This window comes from Neoarius graeffei, chromosome 4 (assembly GCF_027579695.1).
Source record: "Neoarius graeffei isolate fNeoGra1 chromosome 4, fNeoGra1.pri, whole genome shotgun sequence".
NCBI classification, from domain to species: Eukaryota; Metazoa; Chordata; class Actinopteri; order Siluriformes; family Ariidae; genus Neoarius; species Neoarius graeffei.
Window position 1 is genome coordinate 63,569,717 of NC_083572.1, and position 6,000 is coordinate 63,575,716.

General features: G+C 38.9%; 1 protein-coding gene across 1 annotated transcript in view; it reads right to left on the reverse strand.

The window, feature by feature from the left end:
• The window catches only part of ngfb (nerve growth factor b (beta polypeptide)), a 40,490-nt gene extending 35,994 nt beyond the window's left edge, over window positions 1–4,496 (reverse strand). Inside the window, exon 1 of the mRNA XM_060918274.1 lies at window positions 4,291–4,496. The gene's annotated coding sequence lies outside the window, so the exon portion shown is untranslated. The remainder of the gene's footprint in view (window positions 1–4,290) is intronic.
• Window positions 4,497–6,000: the final 1,504 nt, after the last annotated feature.

The following is a 6,000-nucleotide window of genomic DNA, read 5'->3' on the forward strand; positions in this document are numbered from 1 at the left end:
AGGCTCCAGCTTGCCTGCGACCCTGTAGAACAGGATAAAGTGGCTAAAGATAATGAGATGAGATTACAAGATAGCTTAAATAGAAAGGTTGTGGATGTCATTTAAAGAACAATCTGATTTCAGGTAGAGGTGAGTACAAATTCCCTTATGAATATCCATCCCAAAATTCTCATTTTCCGAGACCTGAAAACATTCTCCAAGCTGAGGAACATTCAGAGGAACTTGATGCTCCATCAGACAAAGATAAGAAATTATGCCAGCTGCATTCAGCATCAGCACAGTACTATTGTTTCAGTATGTGTTCAGGGTCCGTTGCATGATTTAGATGTCACGACAAGAACATACACTTGATTTGGTATACTTTGAATTGAAATAGATATCCTGAATAATTTAGCCAAATTATTGTGATCTACTGTGAAGATCTAGATGAAACAAAACTTTTTCTTCTTCTGTCTTTTTCCTACTTCCATGTGGAGCTGATGTGGATAGGTTGAGCGGATAGGGTTAAAGGCCCAACAGTGGCAGCTTGGTGGTGCTGGGGCTCGAACCCCTGAACGCCAAAGTCTGATTTAAGAGTGAAATTGCTTCAAGTCAGGACACAGTGAGAGAACCACCACAGTTTTTCAAAGTTAGTAATTTTTCTGGGTTTGAATGGCTAATCTGTTTAGCAGCAGCAATTATGAAAAGACTAAGGCACTTTCATTTTACTTGACCCACTATGGCAGATATAATCATGAGCATGTTATAAAATATTTTGCTCTACAGTGCTGGAATTTATCCTCAGCTTTGCTCAATTTCAGCCTAAGCTTCCAGATGGGGTACCAAAAGAGGTAGCATATTTTAAGGCTTAGCTACCTACACTCAAGTCATCATCCTACACCATTAGCAAACACTTGTCCTCAGGCACTGTGGTTAGATGTCCTTACTCCTGTTGTTTTTTTCCCCATACTACTTTGTCCCAGATGTTCAGATTTACATTATACTTCATATCAGCTGTATACAATTGTCTTTGGTGTCCCAAAATAGTTACATTAGTTGTAAAGTTTAAATCATATGCATAATTTATTCCTACACACAACAGAGAAGATGGTTTAGCCACAACTAAAATGCACACAACTTGAAACAAGTTATATACATTTCCCTGGTGTGCATTGTTTTATATCCACAGGTAAAAACAGTTTTGAATAGGGGTGTAACCAAAACAGAAGGAACAAGTGTTGCCAGGCAAAACAAACCTCGCCCGGTAGCACTTATGATGAATATGAAGGAAGATATCGCAAAAAAACAGGCACCCTATGGGTACATGTGGCTACGGCTTAAAATAAAATTGTTTTCTGATACCATGTCCATACAGTAAATATAGCATATATATTTACTCTATGAGGCAGTAGCCACAAAAATGAAGCGTAATCCAAAAAAGAACAATTTAAAAATCACAGAAGTAAAATATATCAAGTGTCTGTACTTTATTCTACTCTAACCTCTTACAGTTTTCGAAACTGAAACCTCCAAACCGAGGCTGACATACACACACTGTTGCCATGACCCAAACTCTTATTTCCTGGAAAAGGCCCGGCGCTAGAGCTCAGTGGAACGCACTTTCCCTCTGTAATAAGCATAAACATGTCTTAAATCGATTTCTTTAGTCTAGTCCATTTATTTATGATTTATAATAATAAATCAACAGAGCGGGGAAGTTTTTAATCAATGGGGTTTAAAAGTGGGCGTGACCAAAACCCCTTCCTTTGCGTATGTAAACGAACCAAGAAACCATCCAATGACAGCACAGTGTATGCAAATAAGGCAGGTAGTGAGCCAATCATCGTGTTTGTGAGGGGAGTCTTTCCGAGGCAGCACTCTTGCAGTCTGAGCTCAGAGCTTTTTTTTTTTTTTAATAACCTTTTTGGTCACTGTGACCTTGACCGAATGACCCTCAAAATGTTGGATGTTCTATTCGAGACCAATACCCATCTATCCTGAAAGTTTCATGAAGATTGATCCAGCTGTTTTCCCGGAATATCGTTCACAAAAAAAAAAACAAAGAAACAAACAAAGAAACCTGACCGAAAACAATACCTCGTCCCCTGGTGGACTCCGTCCCGGGCGAGGTAAATATAAGGAAATACAAATCTGGCTTTTGTTAATATCGCCTACTACTAATGCTTTCATATTTTATATCCTCATATACACTAATAAACTGTTCTATAAGTGACAATACAGAATACTAATTAAATACACAAACTACAATACATGTTTGATATGATATGTGGAAAAATATCATTCATATGAGAGGGAGCATCAGATAACTGCTCAGACAGAAAGTGATACCAAGCTCTTTGACAATAATGTTAAGAGATCCTTCTTATTAGGTACTGAAATGAGGGAAAATGTCCCAATACTGCAGAAAACAGAAAAAGGAGACTTTTGGCTATAACCCAAGTTTTAGATAAAGGCCTCGAACATATTCTAACAGTTTACAGAACAGCGGAAAAAGGATGTGTGAGAGAGGTTCTCATGGGGAAACACCTGCATCTCTTGAACTTATTTCACATGGAAAATGGTAAATATTCCAGACAGTTTATATCAAAATTCTGATTTACAGCTGCGCACAGACAGGGTGCATACATTCAGGGCCGTATTTATCGGATAGCTTTGGAATTGAAGCCACGTGTTGGCACATTATTCTGCTCCACGGCTGGTATCTTCAAACAGAACATGAGACAGAATTTGCTCTACTGTGTAATCCATCAGTGCATCAATAGCTTGGCATTGGTGCATGTGTATCCAATTTGGCATCATATAAACAAGGGGTGTTTTTTCCCCCCTCTTCATTTTTGTGATAACAGCTGTATTTCAAGTGCTCTTGGAAACCATTAATACATTGCCAATTCAGTTGTTACTTTCCATTTAGTCTGAACCTTGGTAATTGACTCTCAGTCCTTGGGCAGAGCGTTTATTTTCTTAGCATGACTCCTGGGCCACACATTTCTTTTCTCCAGTTTCTCTTGTTATCCTTTGAGTAATCCCCACCTCTGTAGGGGGAAACTCTGGGGTCAGCACAGCAAACTGTCTCAAGGCTGTTGTCATAAGTCTGCAAAATGGTTGAGACGGATTAGTGAGACTAAAAGATTCCTGTTCATGAGTCACTGAATGATGTTTTACGTGTATTATGGTGTGGGGGGAGCTTTGGAACCTTAACTGGTGTAAAATTAGCAGCTCAAGGGTAGCCGTTTCTAGAAATGCACCCTTTAAATTTTCTTTAATGTTTAAGTTAGACATGAACAAGTCTACATAGGTCAGTTTAATGACCTTTTTAATTGAGTGTAAAAGTCTATTCAATGCCCTGCTGTGTATACACGAGTCAATGGGAATTTACTAAAAGTCTGGAAAATATCAGTGTTTGACCTGTGTGCCAGTGAGATAAGCAGAGACATCACCTTAACTAAACACCAGGTCAAACCTTAAGATATGTTTGCATTAGCAAAAGAACCTGCTATTGTGTCTCACAAAACCTAAGTTAATTTTACTAATAGCAAATAATCATTTGATAACACAGCTGTAAATTTTTGTTTCGTATTCCGCAAAAGAATTCGGAAACCTGGACATCCAAAAACTGTACAAATGATCTTGGTTAACATGCCAACAACTACGTCTGCATACCAAAGTTCCACTCTATTGCTAGCATGTGTGGACCAGGAATGTAATGAGATGTAATAACACGTATTCATAAATGGATAATGAGTAATTGAGGAGTAACTGATGCATAACTGAGACGAAGCTCATGTTATAAAGGATGATGGTGATGACTAGTGATGCCGAAAGTCTGCTTGGAGTATGGAAAATAAAAGCAGCAGATTTCTCCTACTGCCAATCTCATCCTTTCTACTATATGACTGGAGGTAATATGAGTCATGTGCATTGTGTGTGTGTGTGTGTGTGTGTGTGTGTGTGTGTGTGTGTGTGTGTTTTACCCAAAAGTTTGAAGGCAAGGAAAAATACTCCCCAAAATCATTCAAATGACCAGCTGAGAGGGTGGATGTATGTTGAATACAACTGCAGGTAATGTCAAAGACCCCCCATTGTATTTAATGATACAATGCAAGAAATGTGAATAATTATTAGAGAATTATAAGAGTCAAAAGGCAAATATAATTAAAAGAAACATATCACAACAAATGAACACTTACAAATTCATAAGAAGGTATGTTTGATTTAAGTTATGACAATATAACATGGATAACCTGTAATCTTTACAAAGTGTAAAGTTAGTGGAAAAACAGTGATTCAAACCTCAAATTTCTTTCTTCCAGGATTCAGCAGTTCTTGTCAGTCCCCTTCTGATACTTTCCAAAGTATTGTATGTAAACTGTTGACATTCCAGTGTTCTGAAGTTCTCAAATTCCAACCTTTATTCTGCCACTTAATCCCAAATTCCAGATCAGGAAAACCAAATCCTTCTGTCATCCAGTGCCACACAGTTCTGAAGTGGCTGAGAAACACATTGCTGTGAAAATTAAAGGAAGGAGACTGAGTACCTCCTCTGGGAGGGGCATGCCCCTGGTCCTAGTGCCTGACAAACTGTGACGGTTCTCATTATTCAACTCTGTCTCAGGCAGAATTCATAGGAATTCTAGCGAGCCTATAACCTTTCATCAGTTGATGGAAATCATAAACAGTGCAAATGTTAGCTTGTTGAAATAATGAGCCCAAGACCTAAATTACATAGACAAATGGATAATAGCGTTTACTTGCATTCCATTCATGACTCCAGTCCTCACAAATTATGTTGCTGTGATGCAGGCCTTCATAGAAGTTGCCAGTCACTTTAGAAACCCAGACAGGTGACAAATTCAAGGAAAATCCAATATGAAGTGTATAGTAAGGTGTTGGACCATCACAAGCCTGCAAAACAGTGTCAGTGCATCTTGGCATCATTTCTACATGTCTCTGGAACTATACACAATTCTTCCAAAAGACATTCCATCAGTTAACGATTTCTCTAACACATTTCCCTTAGGTATTCACTTTACCTTAAAATTTCAAACAGGTTCAATTCACCTTAAAATCTGCTCTCTGTTAAAGGGCACCCTAAGAAGAACATAGGTTTTAGAATTTTGAAAAAAAAAATTACAGTTGCAGAGATACAGTGATTTTAGTAAAAACCAATAGCGCGCTGACCCCTCACCTCGACCTAGCATTGTAGCACAAAATAGAAAGGGTCTACATGGTCCTAATTGGTACTGTTAGAACCAGAAAAGGTTATAGTTTTATGAGCAACTTAGTTTTGGAGGTTAACCCTAACAAATTCTTGTCTGCTGTGCGCTCACTGCACACAATGCATATGGTGCAACACGTCACCCGTTTCTGCTGGCTCCAGCGCTGAATGTGAAGTGCCTAAAATAATTTGGCTAAGAGATGGCAATTTCAATGCTACAGCATATCATTTTCATACTCATCAAACCATTCAGTCCTCATGCCCTACAGATGGAGACATTGTCATCCTGGAAGAGATGTGATTTCTTTATTTCAATATTCATAGATAGATTATTGAACTTTGATTAGTGTAAGTTATAATTAATTATAATAAATTATTGTAGATTATTAGTGTCAAATATTCTGTCTTTATGGTTATTAGCAAGACTAAGAGTCAATCCAGCCACTGGGGGTGCATAAGCGTACTCTTGGTGCCGGTCCCAAGCCCAGATAAATGGAGAGGGTTGCGTCAGGAAGGGCATCCGGCGTAAAACTGTGCCAAATCTAGCATGCGGATTGAAAAGAGAAATACCATACCGGATCGGTCAGGGCCCAGGTTAACACCATCTGCCTCCGGTACTGTTGGTCAACAGGGTGCTGGTGGAAAGTATGCTACTGTTGCGCCAAAAGGAGAAGGAGAAAGAGAAGGGGGAAGCGTGTTAGGAGAGAGCGTGAAAGATGGAAGGGAAGGAGCTTAGAATTGAGGGTAGGAACACTGAATGTGGGAACACTGACTGGCAGAGCGAA